We start from the raw sequence: 20,322 nt of genomic DNA on the forward strand, positions 1-20,322 counted from the left end.
ATGAAGAAACTCCATACTGATGGACTTTCGCAATCACTTGATTATTAATCACTTGGTACTTGCAAACCATGCCTCATGGGCAAGACGACTAAAACTCCGTTCTCCGGAACAATGGAGCGAGCAACAAACTTATTGGAAATAATACATACTGATGTATGCGGTCCAATGAATGTTGAGGCTCGCGGCGGGTATCGTTATTTCCTGACCTTCACAGATGATTTGAGCAGATATGGGTATATCTACTTGATGAAACATAAGTCTGAAACATTCGAAAAGTTCAAAGAATTTCAGAGTGAAGTGGAAAATCATCATAACAAGAAAATAAAGTTTCTGCGATCTAATCGTGGAGGAGAATATTTGAGTTACGAGTTTGGTCTTCATTTGAAAATAGTTTCGCAACTCACGCCACCCGGAACACCACAACGTAATGGTGTGTCCGAATGTCATAACCGCACTTTATTGGATATGGTGCGATCTATGATGTCTCTTATTGATTTACCGCTATCGTTTTGGGGTTATGCTTTAGAGACGACTGCATTCACGTTAAATAGGGCACCATCTAAATCCATTGAGACGACACCTTATGAAGTGTGGTTTGGCAAGAAACCCAAGTTGTTGTTTCTTAAAGTTTGGGGCTGCGATGCTTATGTGAGAAAGCTTCAACTTGATAAGCTCGAACCCAAATCAAAGAAACGTGTCTTCATAGGATACCCAAAAGAGACTGTTGGGTACACCTTCTATCACAGATCCGAAGGCAAGATATTCGTTGCTAAGAATGGATCCTTTCTAGATAAGGAGTTTCTCTCAAAAAAGTGAGTGGGAGGAAAGTAGAACTTGATGAGGTAACTGTACCTGCTCCCTTGTTGGAAAGTAGTTCATCACAGAAATCAGTTCCTGTGATTCCTACACCAATTAGTGAGGAAGCTAATGATGATGATCATGTAACTTCAGATCAAGTTACTACCGAACCTCGTAGGTCAACCAGAGTAAGATCCGCACCAGAGTGGTATGGTAATCCTGTTCTAGAGGTCATGTTACTTGACCATGACGAACCTACGAACTATGAGGAAGCGACGATGAGCCCAGATTCCGCGAAATGGCTTGAGGCCATGAAATCTGACATGGGATCCATGTATGATAACAAAGTGTGGACTTTGGTTGACTTGCCCAATGATCGGAAAGCAATAGAGAATAAATGGATCTTCAAGAAGAAGACTGATGCTGACGGTAATGTTACTGTCTACAAAGCTCGACTTGTTGCAAAAGGTTTTCGACAAGTTCAAGGAGTTGACTACGATGAGACCTTCTGACCCGTAGCGATGCTTAAGTCCGTCCGAATCATGTTAGAAATTGCCGCATTTTATGATTATGAAATTTGGCAAATGGATGTAAAAACTGCATTCCTGAATGGATTTCTGGAAGAAGAGTTGTATATGATGCAACCCAAAGGTTTTATCGATCCAAAGGATGCTAACAAAGTGTGCAAGCTCCAGCGATCCACTTATGGACTGGTGCAAGCATCTCGGAGTTGGAATAAACGTTTTGATAGTGTGATCAAAGCATATGGTTTTATACAGACTTTTGGAGAAGCCTGTATTTACAAGAAAGTGAGTGGGAGCTCTGTAACATTTCTAATATTATATGTGGATGACATATTGTTGATTGGAAATGATATAGAATTTCTGGATAGCATAAAAGGATACTTGAACAAGAGTTTTTCAATGAAAGACCTCGGTGAAGCTGCTTATATATTGGGCATCAAGATCTATAGAGATAGATCAAGACGCTTAATTGGACTTTCGCAAAGCACATACCTTGATAAAGTTTTGAAGAAGTTCAAAATGGATCAAGCAAAGAAAGGGTTCTTGCCTGTGTTACAAGGTGTGAAGTTGAGTCAAACTCAATGCCCGACCACTGTAGAAGATAGAGAGAAAATGAAAGTCATTCCCTATGCATCAGCCATAGGTTCTATCATGTATGCAATGCTGTGTACCAGACCTGATGCGTGCCTTGCTATTAGTTTAGCAGGGAGGTACCAAAGTAATCCAAGAGTGGATCACTGGACAGCGGTCAAGAACATCCTGAAATACCTGAAAAAGACTAAGGATATGTTTCTCGTTTATGGAGGTGACAAAGAGCTCGTCGTAAATGGTTACGTCGATGCAAGCTTTGGCACTAATCCGGATGACTCTAAGTCGCAAACCGGATACATGTTTATATTGAACGGTGGAGCTGTCAGTTGGTGCAGTTCTAAGCAAAGCGTCATGGCGGGATCTACGTGTGAAGTGGAGTACATAGCTGCTTCAGAAGCAGCAAATGAAGGAGTCTGGATGAAGGAGTTCATATCTGATCTAGGTGTAATACCTAGTGCATCGGGTCCAATGAAAATCTTTTGTGACAATACTGGTGTAATTGCCTTGGCAAAGGAATCCAAATTTCACAAGAGAACCAAGCACATCAAGAGACGCTTCAATTCCATCCGCGATCAAGTCAAGGAGGGAGACATAGAGATTTGCAAGATACATACGGATCTGAATGTTTCAGACCCGTTGACTAAGCCTCTCTCACGAGCAAAACATGATCAACACCAAGACTCCATGGGTGTTAGAATCATTACTATGTAATCTAGATTATTGACTCTAGTGCAAGTGGGAGACTGAAGGAAATATGCCCTAGAGGCAATAATAAAGTTGTTATTTATATTTCCTTATATCATGATAAATGTTTATTATTCATGCTACTATTGTATTAACCGGAAACTTAGTACATGTGTGAATACATAGACAAACAGAGTGTCACTAGTATGCCTCTACTTGAGTAGCTCGTTAATCAAAGATGGTTAAGTTTCCTAACCATAGACATGAGTTGTCATTTGATGAACGGGATCACATCATTAGAGAATGATGTGATTGACAAGACCCATCCGTTAGCTTAGCACGATGATCGTTTAAGTTTGTTGCTATTGCTTTCTTCATGACTTATACATGATCCTATGACTATGAGATTATGCAACTCCCGAATACCGAAGGAACACTTAGTGTGCTATCAAACGTCACAACGTAACTGGGTGTTTATAAAGATGCTCTACACGTGTCTCCGATGGTGTTTGTTGAGTTGGCATAGCTCGAGATTAGGATTTTTCACTCCGGTTGTCGAAGAGGTATCTCTGGGCCCTCTCGGTAATGCACATCACTATAAGCCTTGCAAGCAATGTGACTAATGAGTTAGTTATGGGATGATGCATTACAGAACAAGTAAAGAGAGTTGCCGGTAACGAGATTGAACTAGGTATTGAGATACCGACGGTCGAGTCTCGGGCAAGTAACATACCGATGACAAAGGGAACAACGTATGTTGTTATGCGGTTTGACCGATAAATATCTTCGTAGAATATGTGGGAGCCAATATGAGCATCTAGGTTCCACTATTGGTTATTGACCGGAGATGAATCTCGGTCATGTCTACATAGTTCTCGAACCCGCAGGGTCCGCACGCTTAACGTTCGATGACGATCGGTATTATGAGTTTATGTGTTTTGATGTACCAAAGGTTGTTCGGAGTCCCGGATGTGATCACAGACATGACGAGGAGTCTCTAAATGGTCAAGACATAAAGATTGATATATTGGAAGGTTATGTTTGGACACCGGAAAGGTTTCGAATGAGTTCGGGCATTTTCCGGAGTATCGGGAGGTTACCGGAACCCCCCGGGGAGTTAATGGGCCTTAATGGGCTTTAGTGGAAGAGAGGAGGAGGCGGCCAAGTGGGAGGCGCGCCCCCCGCCAAGCCCAATCCGAAATGGGGAGGGGGCCGGCCCCCCTTTCCTTCTCTCCCTCTTCCCTTCCTTCCCCCTCCTAGTTGGACTAGGAAAGGGGGGAAACCCACTCCTAGTAGGAGTAGGAATCCCCCCTTGGGGCGCGCCATAGGAGGCCGGCCTCCCCCTCCTCCACTCCTTTATATATAGGGGAGGGGGGAACCCCATAGACACACAAGTTGATGATTTAGCCGTGTGCGGTGCCCCCCTCCACAGATTTCCACCTCGGTCATATCGTTGTAGTGCTTAGGCGAAGCCCTGCGTCGGTAACTTCATCATCACCGTCATCACGCCGTCGTGCTGACGAAAATATCCCTCGGCACTCAGTTGGATCAAGAGTTCGAGGGATGTCACCGAGCTGAACGTGTGCAGATCGCGGAGGTGCCGTGCGTTCGGTACTTGATCGGTTGTATCGCGAAGACGTTCGACTACATCAACCGCGTAGCTTAACGCTTCCACTTTCGGTCTACGAGGGTACGTGGACACACTCTCCCGCTCATTGCTATGCATCACATAGAGAGATCTTGCGTGATCGTAGGTAAAATTTTGAAATACTGCGTTCCCCAACAGTGCTTAGGCGAAGCCCTACGGAGATAGCTTCACCATCACCGTCACCACGCCATCGTGCTGTCCGAACTCATCGACTACCTCGCCTTCTTGCTGGATCAAGAAGGCGGTGGACGTCATCGAGCTGAATGTCTGCAGAACACGGAGGTGTTGTGCATTCGGTACTAGATCGGTTGGAGCGCGAAGGAAGTTTGACTACATCAACCGCGTTGCGAAACAATTCCGCTTACAGTCTACGAGGGTACGTAGACACACTCTTCCCCTCTTGTTGCTATGCATATCCATGGATAGATCTTGCGTGTGCGTAGAATTTTTTTGTTTTCCATGCAATGTTCGCCAACAGTGGCATCCGAGTCAGGTCTATGCGTAGATGATATGCACGAGTAGAACACAAAGAGTTGTGGGCAGTGATAGTCATACTGCTTACCACCAACGTGTTATTTTGATTCGTTGGTATTGTGGGATGAAGCGGCCCGGACCAACCTTACATGTCCACGCACATGAGACTGGTTCCACCGACAAACATGCAACTAGTTTTGCATAAAGGTGGCCGGCGGGTGTCTGTTTCTCCTACTTTAGTTGAATCGAACTTGACTACAGCCGGTCCTTGAAGAAGGTTAAAACAGCAAACTTGATGAATCACCGTTGTGGTTTTTGCGTAGGTAAGAACGGTTCTTGCTAGAAGCCTGTAGCAGCCACGTAAAACTTGCAACAACAAAGTAGAGGATGTCTAACTTGCTTTTGCAAGACATGTTGTGATGTGATATACGTTATTGTATGAGATGATCATGTTTTGTAAATTATCAGCAACCGGCAGGAGCCTTATGGTTGTCTCTTTATTGTATGAAATGCAAATGCCATGTAATTGCTTTATTTTATCGCTATGCGTTTGCAATAGTTGTAGAAGCAATAGTTGGCGAGACGACCATGACGCAACGATGGAGATCAAGATGTCGAGCCGGTGACGATGGAGATCATGATGATGCTTTGGAGATGGAGATCACAAGCACAAGATGATGATGGCCATATCATGTCACATATTTTGATTGCATGTGATGTTTTTTCCTTTATGCATCTTATTTTGCTTAGAATGGCGGTAGCATTATAAGATGATCCCTTCACTAAATTTCAAGATAAAAGTGTTCTCCCCAAGTATGCGGCATTGCCAAAGTTCATCGTTTCGAAACACCACGTGATGATCGGGTGTGATAGACTCTACGTTCACATACAACGGGTGTAAGACAGTTTTGCACATGCAGAATACTTGGGTTAAACTTGACGAGCCTAGCATGTATAGACATGGTCTTGGAACACTGGAGAATGAGAGGTCGAACGCGAGTCATATAGTAGATATGATCAACATAGAGATGCTCACCATTGATGACTACCCCATCTCACGTGATGATCGGACATGGGTTAGTTGATTTGGATCACGTATCACTTAGATAACTTGAGTGATGTTTATTTAAGTGGGAGTTCATTAGTAATTTGATTAATTGAACTTAATTTATCATGAACTTAGTCTTAATAGTTTTGCATGTCTATGTTGTAGATCAATAGCTCGTGATATAGCTCCCCTATATTTTTGATATGTTCCTAGAGAAAACTAAGTTGAAAGATGATGGTAGCAATAATGCGGACTGGCTCCATGATCTCAGGATTATCCTCATTGCTGAATAGAAGAATTATGTCCTTGATGCACCGCTAGGTGATAGACCTATTGCAGGAGGTGATGCAGACGTTATGAACGTTTCACAAGCTTGATATGATGACTATTTGATAGTTTAGTGCGCCATGCTTTACGGCTTAGAATCGGGCTTCAAAGACGTTTTGAACGCCATGGAACATATGTGATGTTCCAAGAGCTGAAATTGGTATTTCAGACTTATGCCCGTGTTGAGAGGTATGAGACCTCTTACAAGTACTTTGCCTACAAGATGGAGGAGAATAGCTCAGCCAGTGAGCATGTACTCAGAATGTCTGGGTACTACAATCGCTTGAATCAAGTGGGAGTTAATCTTCCAAATAAGATAGTGATTGACAGAGTTCTCTAGTCACTATCACCAAGCTACTAGAACTTCGTGATGAACTAAAATATGCAAGGGATGACGAAAATGATTCCCGATCTCTTCGCGCTGCTGAAATCGGTGGAGGTAGAAATCAAGAAAGAACATCAAGTGCTGATGGTTAACAAGACCACTAGTTTCAAGAAAAAGGGCTAGGGAAAGAAAAGGAACTTCAAGAAGAATGGCAAGCAAGTTGTCGCTCCCATGAAGAAGCCCAAAGCTGGACCCAAGCCTGAAACCAAGTGCTTCTACTACAAAGGAAATGGTCACTGGAAGCGGAACTGCACCAAATACTTGACGGATAAGAAGGATGGCAAAGTGAACAAAAGTATATTTGATATACATGTTATTGATGTGTACCTTACTAGTGTTCGTAGTAGCACCTGGGTATTTGATATCGGTTCAGTTGCTGAGATTTGTAACTCGAAACAGGAGTTGCAGAATAAACAGAGACTAATTAAGTGTGAGGTGACAATGTGTGTTGGAAGTGATTCCAAGGTTGATACGATCACCATCGCACACTCCCTCTACCTTCGGGATTAGTGTTGAACCTAAATAAATGTTATTTTGGTGTTTGCGTTGAGCACGAATATGATTAGATCATCTTTATTGCAATACGGCTATTCATTTAAGTTAGAGAATAATTATTGTTCTGTTTACATGAATAAAACCTTCTATGGTCATACACCCAATGTGAATGGTTTATTGAATCACGATCGTAGTGATACACATATTCATAATATTGATGCTAAAAGATGCAAAGTGTCGGTGTACAAAAAGAGGGGTGCGTTTTTGTACCCCTATTGTCAGGACCCCGATTCTAAGTCACACTGATCTAGCCTGTAACACCTCATATCACTATGCGGCCTCACGCACAGTATTCCCACGGGTGTCTCCTTACCATGGCCCGGGACCGTTTGCGCCTTTTGGCTCACGTATATGATAGTGTCGCTAGCATCCATATGACAGAGAACCCGGGCCGACATGACTAGTCGTGAACCCAAAGTGGCACTAACTTACGGGGACAGGCATACATGAATCAACATCGAGCATGTCGGTCAGCAGCGTGTGAATCCGGGTTGTAGCACTGGGCTAACAGGACTCCGGGAACCCGGGCTGTAGAAGGCTAGGCAGGACTCCGGATGTCACCGCGTGACATTTCCCCGAAGGGACAAACACATGAACGAGGTGAATCACATGCCGGCCAGTCAAGTGTTCCGGAGCAGTAGTGCTGGGCTAGCAGGACTCCGGTGAACCGGGCGGTAGCGGACTACTATGGGTCATGGAAGCACAAGACTACATTTCCCCATAAGAGATGCTACCAAGGATAAACAACTAGGTTGTCGGATCCCACACATACCAAGCATTTCAATCATACACACAATATGCTCGATATGTGTAAATACAACATGGCATCACAACATAACTCTACGACTCAAGTATTTATTCATTAGGCTCCGAGGAGCCAAGTATTACAAACATGGGTCTCATGACCCCAACATACAGAGCATATAAGCAACAAGCACATGCGGAAGCTTAACTTGTCTGAGTACAGACAACTACAAATGAAGAAGGCTGAGAAGCCTGACTATCTACAAGACCCTGCCGAGGGCACAAGATCATAGCTGAGGTAACAAGCTAAACGTCGAAGTCCACGCGGAACTACTAGCGAGACTGACGTCTCTCTGCAAAACATAAAATAGGCAAACGTGAGTACAAACGTACTCAGCAAGACTTACATCAGAACTAACTACATATGCATCGCTATCAACAAAGGGGGTAGTGGAGTTTAACTGCAGCAAGCCAGCTTTGACTCGGTGGCTATCCTGAACTGCGACTGCAAGTAACTCTTTTGAGGTGGCGCACACGAGTCCACATATTCACCAATCAATACCCCACTATGGATCCGCTCCCGTCTACCTACGAGAATGCCATCCATAGCACTCACGCTTATCTTGCGCATTTTAGAGTATCCACTTCAAGTTATCTATGAACTGTTATAGGCAACCCAGAAGTCCTTTACCGCGGACACGGCTATTCGAATAGATGATGTTAACCCTGCAGGGGTGTACTTCTTCACACACGCTCTCACCACTTACCGCCGTTTACATGATATGTACTCTGCAACCTTCAAGCGGAAGCCCAACGAGGGTGTCGGCCACGGCCTACCTAAACACTCAAGTCTCTAGTCCAGGTTTTGTAACACCCCAAAAATTTTATTTGGTTTTATCAAATTCTTTATTTTATTTGAAGGAGGTTATTTATTTTTTTTTCTAAAGGACTCTCCTTCTGAAATTTTTTATTTTATGACAAGTAATTCCTTTGAGTTCACCCAAAACTTGATCTTTGGTCTTGAGGGTTTTTCATCTTGTGTTGACTCAACACAAATGTCTTTCTTTGGGAAAGTTTTTGAAAATTTTTTCTTTTAAAAAAATGACCCTATGGCTTATGGAGTGATCCTTCCCCTTTCAAAAATTATCTCTTGCCATGACCTAAGTTGAAATCTCCCTCCCAAAAGCCATCTTCCCACTTTGTGTCAAGTCAAGTTTCAAATCCAGCAAGTTTAACTCCCCCTTGAATTTATTTCCATTTATTTTTAATCAAAAATCTTTTTTGTCTCCTATTTTGGCCCTTAGAGATCTACAAAGGAACCACTAGAATTCCTTTGAGTTTTGATTCCAAACAAGTTTCCCTGGCTAGTCCTTAGAACCCTCAACCAAGATCCATGAAGATCCACTGGTCCACAGTTCAAAATTTTCAAAATTTGCTTGCTGTAAGTTTGTACCAGATTTGTCATTTTTGATGAAATTCATTTGTTTTCTTCTCCTAAAAATCTGAGAAAAATCAGGCAGCCTCTAGATGCATCAAGAGGTCACCTCACCAAGTCCCAGCTCCAGAAAAATTTTCCTCGTGCCCAAAACATATCGTCGAACACCTGGCATACACTGTTTCTGTGCAGGTTCAGAGTTCATTGTTCAGTTTCTGTCATTGGTGTCGTTTTCTTCAGAACCTCACGTCGATCTCGCCAGTAGCTGTAGTGGCGCCTTGCTCCCTGTTCCCCCTTCTTATCCACCGCGCCGCACGGTCGCCTGGACAGTTGCGGGCGTCGGCGGTGAGCTGGCAGAGGAGCATCACCGCCGTGAGCGGCGGCAGCAGCACTCGCTGCGGCTGCCAGAGAGGGGCAGCGAGGGACGGCGCCGTCCAGCACCGCCCAAACCACCAGAAGCCTCCGCATGGCCGTCCCCTTCCCTGTGTGTGCTGTAGAGCCATCGTCGTGAACTGGAAGGCACAGAGCGCGCTCCCTGCCGCCGACGTGCCCGTGAGGCCGTTCCGTCGAGGGCCAGAGTATCGCCCAAGTCCGACCGAGATTTAACTGAGAAACGGTACCAGTGGACCATGACGATGATGCCCAATCACCTAAACCTCCTGCCCGACCCCTGCCTCACCGTAATCGCCCGCCGGCGTTATCTCATTCACGGCAACCGCCTCGGATCGACTATAAAAGGAGGCCCCGAGCTCGATCTCGACCAAGCACCATCACTCCACCCCACCAGAACCACGCCCAGCCACTGGAGAGACCTCGGGGAGGCCTTCTTCCCCGACTCCGCCGCCCCGACCCGCTTCGGGATCCGGCAAGATTTGCTCAAGTGCGTGCACCCCCACCTCTCAAACCATGCCAGTAGCCTCCTAGTGCATCCACTTCTCTAACCCGCGCCCTAATTTGAAGGTTGCAGCTCCCGCCGGAGAGTTTCATCCTTGCCCGAACCACCGTCCGCCGGAGTTAAGGCCGCCGTCGACGTGGTGCTCGCCGACGACCAAGTCCACCACCCACCGACGCGGAAAGACACCGTGAACCCATAGGTACCCTCCGATCCTCCTACCTCGCCGTGGATCAACGCCGGCGACCACCGCGAGCCTCGGCGCCGGCGAGCTCTGTTCGAAGTTTGAACCTGACGGGTGGGACCCCCCCGTCAGCCTCACTCTCTCTTGTCCGAACTGTTTTCTGAAAGCGCCTTTGGGCAAAGTGCGTTTTCCTTCTGGGCTGGCGTATTTCCAACCGAAACGTTTTCTGCTTTTTCAAACTAGCCCCTGGGTCTTTTCTGTTTCATCACAGATTAGTCCTTGGACTAAAACCCTTATATCTTTTAAACAAAAGATGCTTTTTGGTTGATTCTTTTTCTGCCAGTCTTATATTTTTGTCTATTTTTTTATAGTATTTAATTGAAAAAAATTGGAATAATTTTTATACACACACGGTATTTACGTTAGTATGCGGTTTCTTTATACCGTAGATACCGGAGGAGGTGACGGAACCGCGAACTTCGCCGAGCTAGACTCCGACTACTCTGAACCAGGCAAGCATGTTTGAACCTTTGATATGATGAGTGTTTTGCATGTTTGCTTGAATAGTTTCTGCATGGCATGTTTATATGGGCATCAGTGAGTGTTATATTGCATGCAAGGCAACTACCAGTATGCTTCGAAGCTTGATGTGATCCTTTGATGGGAGATAACCTGATCATGTGGTGACACGAAAGGTGGTAAGATGGTATTGTTGAAGCATGCCAGTCTTATGTCAACCGTTAAACTCCGGCGTTAACGTGGACCGAGCCATGTTACCGTCCGTCCCCTTTTCGTGCTGCCACATGTTTTCTGCAAAGAATACGGTTTTGTAAGTTGCAAACCTCTTTCCTTGTACACACCAAATAGAGGGGCCATGATGAGGGTTCCATGGCCCTGGATTAAAGCCAGTCATCCGGTCAGGGGGCATGGGTGTTTCCGGTTGGGACCGAGAGGGGGGCACCCCTTAGAGCGCGCGATATAAATTTGATCCCATGCTACGCGAGGTTGTAGCCTCCCCGTCTTAAAGTTTTTCTTGAACGTTGCCTAGGGTGATTCCTGGCAGCGAAATGTGGAATGGGTGTGTACTGGTTAGATGTGTTTGTCCTAAAATACCGTAAACGGAACTAGTCCTTTGTGACTACCGAAATCCATTGGCTGTGGTTAAAAGTACAAACTCTGCAGAGTCAAAACCCTTCCGAGTAATTGTGTCCATGGTCAAGGACCTTGGTCAACATATCCATATCAGTATCCATGTCAGTCTCAGCGTCAGTCTCTGTGTCAGTCTGAGTGAAAATCCCCGGTGAACAAACATGAGTGGTAAACCAGGTTGAATGTTATTCCTGTGGATGGACTAACCATTTTATTATTACGTACCTGAATATTTCCTTGAGATGATTTAAATTCATGAGCTACTTGAATTTCGAATAATGAAATATAAGCCCTTTACGTGATGTCGCTCAGACGTCCGACTGTGGCACTCTTGTTAATCACTTTTGATATAAGCCCTTTACGTGACGTCGCTCAGACGTCCGACTGTGGCACTCTTGTTATTTACTTTTGATATAAGCCCTCTATGTGATGTCGCTCAGACGTCCGACTGTGGCACTCTCGTTATTTACATTTGATATAAGCCCTTTATGTGATGTCGCTCAGACGTCCGACTGTGGCACTCTTGTTATTTACTTTTGATGTAAGCCCTTTAGGTGATGTCGCTCAGACGTCCGACTGTGGCACGCACTGTCATTTACATTCCAATATAAGCCCTTTATGTGGTGTCGCCCTGACGCCCGACTGCGGCATTGTTAATTTATTTTTACCTTTTTGAGGCGTCGATCGGTCTTCAGTTATTTCATTGGGATTTCGGGAGGACTACCGCCCGACTTCCTTTTTATTTACCATGCAGTGCAATTTTATTATCTGAGTGCGCATTACTAATCTGCTCATGTGCATCATGTTTGCATTTGTTATATCTTATGTCCAAACTGTCTTGCGAGTACTTTCAAAGTACTCACCTGGCTTGTGGATTTGGCCAGATGTTGACGAAGGCGATCTTATGGATGAAGAGTTCGATAGCGAGTCCGACGCCTAGAGGAGTCCCAGTCAGTCCCGTGCGATCCTGGAATTGGTCACTTGTATTATATACACTTCCTCTACCCAGAATAAAAACCCTCGAGCCTCACTCCGACGCTCGATGAGTTGTAAGATTTAGGAGTCATGTCACCCACTTCACTGTGACATATCCACCACCACTTTTATTACGAGTCAGTAGTTATGCCACCATACCCCTTGTGTCATATCCGTCTTTATGTATAATATCGGCGTGCTTGTAATAAATTGTTGGGCCACCTCAGCTCAACCCTGTATTATATTTAGTACTTCTGGATTTCTGTATCAAGGATTTGTCTACCAGTAAGAAGGATTCTTCTATACTGGTCTGTTAAAGGGGTCGGTTTCTCAATAAATGTTTTATTGGAAAACCGGTCGTGACAAACTTGGTATCAGAGCCAGGCTGACTGTAGGAAGCCACTAGGTGCGATCGCTAATCGGTTATTAGCATCTTCAGTGCTTTTTCAGCATTTTACAAATGTAGCTATTTTCTGTTGGTCATCATAAATTTATGATTTGACTATTCGGAATTTTTGCCTACTTTTGTAGATGGTTGGCAACGACTGCGAGTCACAGGTGTTCGCCAATGTGCCTGAGGGGTTTATCAAGCTTCTCGTCTCCATCACCAAGCTCACGATCGGGCCATCGACTCGTCCAGAGTTCACACTCTACCAGCACAAGATCAGCGACAACGTGTCTATGCACTAGGCCATGGTGCAATTCAAGGGAGGGCATCCTGCGTCTCGCCACTTCCGTTTTGTGGGAAGGGACATGCCTACGGAGAGGCATGCCATGCAGATGGCTGCCCGTGAGGCGATAGCTCGTCTTCGGGATGTTCTTCCTACGATGAAGACTCGTCGCTACCGCTACCTCCCATGCCATGTGCCATATACTTGTCACTATGCATTCGCTTGCCCTAGGGGAGAGAGAGATGAGGCTATTGAGATGCTTGTTGAATATCTCAAAGCTCTTGAGGCAGCTTTTGACAACCTCGTGGATGACCTTGTGGCTGCCCGTATGGACTCAGCTCAGGGCTGTTCCGCCAACAGGAGGGAGCTTCTCCACATGGCACTGCCGCTGACTTTCGTCTCATCCTCAGCATCCTATGCACCTGCCATTTTAGCCACCGCTCGCCACCTGCCTACCACTGAGGAGTTTGACCAAGTCATTGCTCCTACTCCAATCAGAGCTGCACCACCGGCCGCACCCGCACCAACTCCTCAACGCAGTACTTCGCGCCTGGAGCCTATTAGTGAGGAGGAGGTTGGGTCTCCTGCACCACTGGGTCTTACCCTCGGCAGTCCGAGGGAAGTTTTCACCATCTCAGACTGAGTGCGCCTAGCAGCCGTGCGATGTGCCAGCTTGTATGATATGTTTATATGTACATAGGTTTGGTGAGAAGTAGTTTGTGTGCGCATCATGTAGGAACTCGGAGAAGTGCACTAGCCTACATAACATGTCAGGAATGTGTACGCACATCCCGAGTGATGTATTGTATAATTATGACTCGCATGTAATATATGTACTGAGCAGTCCTTCTCGATGCGCAATCAAGTTTTTTTCTTAGAAAATCTTGGAGTCTTTTAAATTTCGCCTTTGCAAAATTATTCTTTGTGCCACGCAGTTTTTCTCATGAGTTTTGCAAAAATACCCTAGAGTGGAAAAAGCCTCATCCCTGGACTCGTTCCATGCCAAGTCCGCCGGAAGAAAATTATGGTACCCAGACAAGCAACAACTTCACACAGGGACAGTCTAGTCAGCAAGGCAGTGAAGCAGCATTTTCTCAAGTATGCCGCCTTTTTGAGCAAAGCCAGCAGCAGCATCAAGAAATGATGAACCATGTTATCAATATGGGAAATCACCGTGAACCATACCAGCAGCATTCCAAATTGTCTGAACTACAAAAGACACGTCCCCCAACGTTCGCTCACACTAATAGGCCACTTGAGGCCGATGATTGGCTTCGAGACATTGAAAGGAAATTAATTATTGCGCAATGTTTGGACCGTGAGAAGGTACTTTATGCACCTCACTACCTCACTGGAACAGCTGCATCCTGGTGGGAAAATTTTCTACACATGCATCCAAATGAAAATAACATCACCTGGGAAGAATTTAAGGAAGGTTTTCGTGGGGCGCACATTCCCAGGAGCATTATGAAGATCAAGAAAAGGGAGTTTGATGACCTCAAACAGAGAAGCATGACAGTAACTGAGTACAATAGTCAGTTTACTCAGTTATCTCGTTATGCCAACGAAGAGCATATGACTGAAAATAAAAGGATGGAGAAATTTTTGGACGGTCTGGCGCCAGCACTTAAATGCCTGCTGGTCGTACATACCTTTCCAGATTTCAAAACACTTGTGGACAAGGCTATTATATTGGAAAATGAGCGCCGCAGCTTGGAGGATATTCGCAAGCGCAAAAGGGATAAGACTACTCATGTTCGCAACAACCGGAACAAGACTGATTTTCAGAAAAATGGAGCGAACAAATCCACGACCAATGTTCCAAGCCCAATCAAACTCATGCAAGGGACGAGGACTTTACGTATCACCCAAGGGTTACTTGCTATGCTTGTGGAGAGGAAGGACACTATGCCAAACAATGCCCAAAACCAAGGAACTCGGCCCCCAAGCCGAACAACGGTGGGAATAATCCAGCCCCCAAGCGTAACAACTTCAACCCAATAACAATCACAAGAAGAGTCACTTGAACCAAGTGACCAAGGAGGAAGCACAGAATGCCCCAGATATCGTACTCGGTACGTTCCCTGTCAACACAATACCTGCCACGGTTTTGTTTGATTCTGGAGCTTCTCACTCATTCATTTCGAAGAGTTTTGTTTTGCAACATGGTTTTCCGATACTTCCTTTGGAAAAATCCATGATCATCAAGTCCCCCGGGAATAAGCAAATCACTCAGAGTTACTGTCAAGGTGTGATTATTGAGTTTGAAAGGCTAAAGTTTTAGGCGAATCTCATCGTATTGGAAAATAAAGGACTGGATGTTATCCTGGGAATGGACTGGTTAACCACCAACAAGGGATTTATCGACTGCTTCAATCGGGCTGTAATTCTCACTCATCATCACGGCAAGACAATAAAAGTTGCAGCTCAAGAAAGACCAAGGTCACGACAACCAAAGTTGAACAAGGTGGACATTTCAGAATTAAGAAAAGTTCCAGTGGTGTGTGAGTTTCCTGACGTATTTCCCGAAGAACTACCAGGCATGCCACCAGACCGGTAAATAGAGTTCAGCATTGAACTAGCACCTGGCACCACCCCCATTTAGAAGAAACCTTATAGAATGGCACCCTCCGAGTTGGTAGAATTAAAGAAGCAAATAAAAGAATTACTGGACAAAGGATTTATACGAGCCAGCTCCTCACCTTGGGGTTCACCAGTATTATTTGCCAAGAAAAAGGATGGGACACTGAGACTATGTATAGACTATCGAGCACTCAACTTGGTCACCATCAAAAACAAATATCCGATGCCACGGATAAATGATTTATTTGACCAGCTCGCACAAGCCAAGGTTTTCTCGAAAATTGATTTAAGATCGGGATATCATCAATTAAAGGTACGAACAGAAGATATCCCTAAGACGACATTTACCTCCAGATATGGATTGTATGAATTTACAGTAATGCCGTTTGGACTGACAAACGCCCCCGCATATTTTTTCCACCTCATGAACAAAGTGTTTATGAAATTTATGGACAAATTTGTTGTGGTATTCATTGATGATATTCTGGTATACTCAAAGACACCAGAAGAACATGCTGAACATCTCAGAATTGTACTGGGAGAATTAAGGAAACATCAATTATACGCCAAATTCAGCAAATGTGAATTTTGGTTAAGACAGGTTGGTTTTCTAGGCCATGTATTGACCCAAGAAGGTGTTGCCGTAGACCCAAAAAAAGTCAAGGCCATACTTGGCTGGAAACCACCAGCCAACATAACAGATGTACGAAGTTTCCTAGGAATGGCTGGATATTACCGAAGGTTTTGAGGGATTCTCCACCGTAGCAAAACCAATGACACAGTTACTCAAGAAGGATAAGAAATTTGTATGGACTGAAGCGTGCGAGAAAAGCTTCCAAGAACTCAAAAGGAAATTAACGACATCACCGATTTTGGTTGTGCCAGACATACACAAAAGTTTTGAAGTGTATTGTGAGGCATCCCGGAAGGGCCTCGGGTGCGTATTGATGCAAGACGGCAAAGTTGTCGCATATGCTTCCAGGCAACTACGAAAGCATGAAGAAAATTATCCTACTCATGACTTGGAGTTGGCAGCAGTCATCCATGCACTCAAGGAGTGGAGGCACTTTTTACTTGGGAATCGTTGTGAAATATATACAGATCATAAAAGCCTCAAATATATTTTCACACAACCAGAACTCAATTTACGGCAACGACGCTGGTTGGAATTAGTCAAGGATTATGATGTCGGCATTCACTACCATCCAAGAAAAGCGAATGTAGTGGCAGATGCTCTTAGTCGGAACCCCAGCTCGGGCAACGACAGTCTACAAAATTTGAGACCTGAATTTCAGCAGGAGTTCACCAAACTCAACTTGGTGATGGTCACTGAGGGCAACGTGTCAAATTTGGAAATACAGCCCACCCTAATGGAACAGATTAAGAAAGCTCAGCATGGACATCCCAGCATTGAAGGTATAAAGAGAAAAGTGAGCCTGGGCAAAGCTTCAGAGTTCGTCGTAGACGATGAGGGAATATTATGGTACGAGGACAGACTTTGCGTACCAAACATAGAGGGCCTCAAACAGCAAATTCTAACCGAAGGCCACACCGCTCCATATTCAATCCACCCTGGAGGGACCAAAATGTACAAGGACATCCAGGAAAAAATTTGGTGGCACGGTATGAAGAGGGACATAGCCACCTTCGTCGCATGTTGTGATTCGTGTCAGCGCATTAAAGCTGAGCACCAAAAACCAGCAGGGCTACTACAGCCAAACAGGATACCTGAGTGGAAATGGGATGAAATTGGAATGGATTTTATTGTCGGACTACCTCGGTCAAAACACGGAAATGATGCCATATGGGTCACACAGATAGACTAACCAAGGTAGCACATTTCATTCCCGTAAAGACAACCTACTCCACTCAGAAGCTTGCTAAGCTTTATCTCTCCCGTATAGTTTGTCTTCATGGAGTTCCAAAAACTATAATATCCGACAGAGGCACTCAATTTGTCTCTAGATTTTGGGATCATTTACAACAAGCTCTAGGAACTCAACTAGCATTCAGTACAGCGTACCACCCCCAGACTGATGGACAAACTGAACGTGTGAACCAAATCCTAGAGGACATGCTGAGAGCATGTGTTCTCACCTATGGAACCAGTTGGGAGGAAAGCTTGCCATATGCCGAATTGGCATACAACAACAGTTACCAAGCCAGTCTACAAATGGCACCTTTTGAAGCATTGTACGGATGGAGATGTCGTACCCCATTAAATTGGTCAGAAACAGGTGACAGTCGTATCTTCGGCCCAGGCATGCTCAAGGAAGCCGAGGAGAAGGTTAGACAAATCAGGGACCGACTCAAGACAGCTCAAAGCCGACAAAAGAGCTATAACGATCGAAAACATCGTGAGGTCAGCTTTGAACCCGGTGAATATGTGTACCTACGAGTGTCTCCTATGAGGGGCCTGCAATGGTTCAAAATTAAAGGAAAGCTAGCCCCAAGATTTATTGGACCCTTCTGTGTGGTTGCACGAAGAGGCACAGTAGCCTACCAGCTAGACCTACCCAAAGAGCTGTCAGACGTCCACGACGTGTTTCACGTCTCACAGTTGAGGAAATGTGTGAGCAACCCGGAAAAGCATGTATCTCATGAGAACATTGACATGCAACCAGACCTCACCTATAGGGAGCGTCCAATAAAAATATTAGAGGAGTCTGAAAGGAGGACCCGTCAGAAAACAATTAGATTTTTCAAGGTTCAGTGGAGCAATCACACCGAGGATGAAGCAACATGGGAAAGAGAGGATTTTCTTCAGGCGGAGTACCCACACCTATTTCAGGATCAGCTGAAATCTCAGGGACGAGATTTTTCCTAAGGGGGTAGGTGTTGTAACACCCCAAAAAATTTATTTGGTTTTATCAAATTCTTTATTTGATTTGAAGGAGGTTATTTAAATTTTTTTCTAAAGGACTCTCCTTCTCAAAAAATTTCTTTTATGACAAGTAATTCCTTTGAGTTCACCCAAAACTTGATCTTTGGTCTTGAGGGTTTTTCATCTTGTGTTGACTCAACACAAATGTCTTTCTTTGGGAAAGTTTTTGAAAATCTTTTCTTTTAAAAAATGACCCTATGGCTTATGAAGTGACCCTTCCCCTTTCAAAAATTATCTCTTGCCATGACCTAAGTTGAAATCTCCCTCCCAAAAGCCATCTTCCCACTTTGTGTCAAGTCAAGCTTCAAATCCAGCAAGTTTAACTCCCCCTTGAATTTATTTCCATTTATTTTTAATCAAAGATCTTTTCTGTCTCCTATTTTGGCCCTTAGAGATCTACAAAGGAACCACTAGAATTCCTTTGAGTTTTGATTCCAAACAAGTTTCCCTGGCTAGTCCTTAGAACCCTCAACCAAGATCCATGAAGATCCACTGGTCCACAGTTCAAAATTTTCAAAATTTGCTTGCTGCAAGTTTGGACCAGATTTGTCATTTTTGATGAAATTCATTTGTTTTCTTCTCCTAAAAATCTGAGAAAAATCAGGCAGCCTCTAGATGCATCAAGAGGTCACCTCACCAAGTCCCAGCTCCAGAAAAAATTTCCTCGTGCCCAAAACATATCGTCGAACACCTGGCATACACTGTTTCTGTGCAGGTTCAGAGTTCAGTGTTCAGTTTCAGTCATCGGTGTCATTTTCTTCAGAACCTCACGTCGATCTCGCCAGTAGTTGCAGTGGCGCCTTGCTCCCTGTTCCCCCTTCTTATCCACCACGCCGCACGGTCGCCTGGACAGTTGCGGGCGTCGGCGGTGAGCTGGCAGAGGAGCATCGCCCCCGTGAGCGGCGGCAGCAGCACTCGCTGCGGCTGCCAGAGAGGGGCAGCGAGGGACGGCGCCGTCCAGCACCGCCCAAACCACCAGAAGCCTCCGCATGGACGTCCCCTTCCCTGTGCGTGCTGTAGAGCCATCGTAGTGAACTGGAAGGCACAGAGCGCGCTCCCTGCCGCCGACGTGCCCGTGAGGCCGTTCCGTCGAGGGCCGGAGTATCGCCCAAGTCCGACCGAGATTTAGCTGAGAAACGGTACCAGTGGACCATCACGATGATGCCCAATCACCTAAACCTCCTGCCTGACCCCTGCCTCGCCGTAATCGCCCGCCGGCGTTATCTCGTTCACGGCAACCGCCTCGGATCGACTATAAAAGGAGGCCCCGAGCTCGATCTCGACCAAGCACCATCACTCCACCCCACCAGAACCACGCCCAGCCACTGGAGAGACCTCGGGGAGGCCTTCTTCCCCGACTCCGGCCGCCCCGACCCGCTTCGGGATCCGGCAAGATTTGCTCAAGTGCGTGCACCCCCACCTCTCAAACCATGCCAGTAGCCTCCTAGTGCATCCACTTCTCTGACCCGCGCCCTAATTTGAAGGTTGCAGCTGCCACCGGAGAGTTTCATCCTCGCTCGAACCACCGTCCGCCGGAGTTAAGGCCGCCGTCGATGTGGTGCTCGCCGACGACGAAGTCCACCACCCACCGACGCAGAAAGACACCGTGAACCCATAGGTACCCTCCGATCCTCCTACCTCGCCGTGGATCAACGCCGGCGACCACCGCGAGCCTCGGCACCGGCGAGCTCTGTTCGAAGTTTGAACCTGACGGGTGGGACGCCCCCGTCAGCCTCTCTCTCTCATGTCCGAACCGTTTTCTGAAAGTGCC

Source organism: Aegilops tauschii, chromosome 1, assembly GCF_002575655.3.
Source record: "Aegilops tauschii subsp. strangulata cultivar AL8/78 chromosome 1, Aet v6.0, whole genome shotgun sequence".
Taxonomy (NCBI): Eukaryota; Viridiplantae; Streptophyta; class Magnoliopsida; order Poales; family Poaceae; genus Aegilops; species Aegilops tauschii.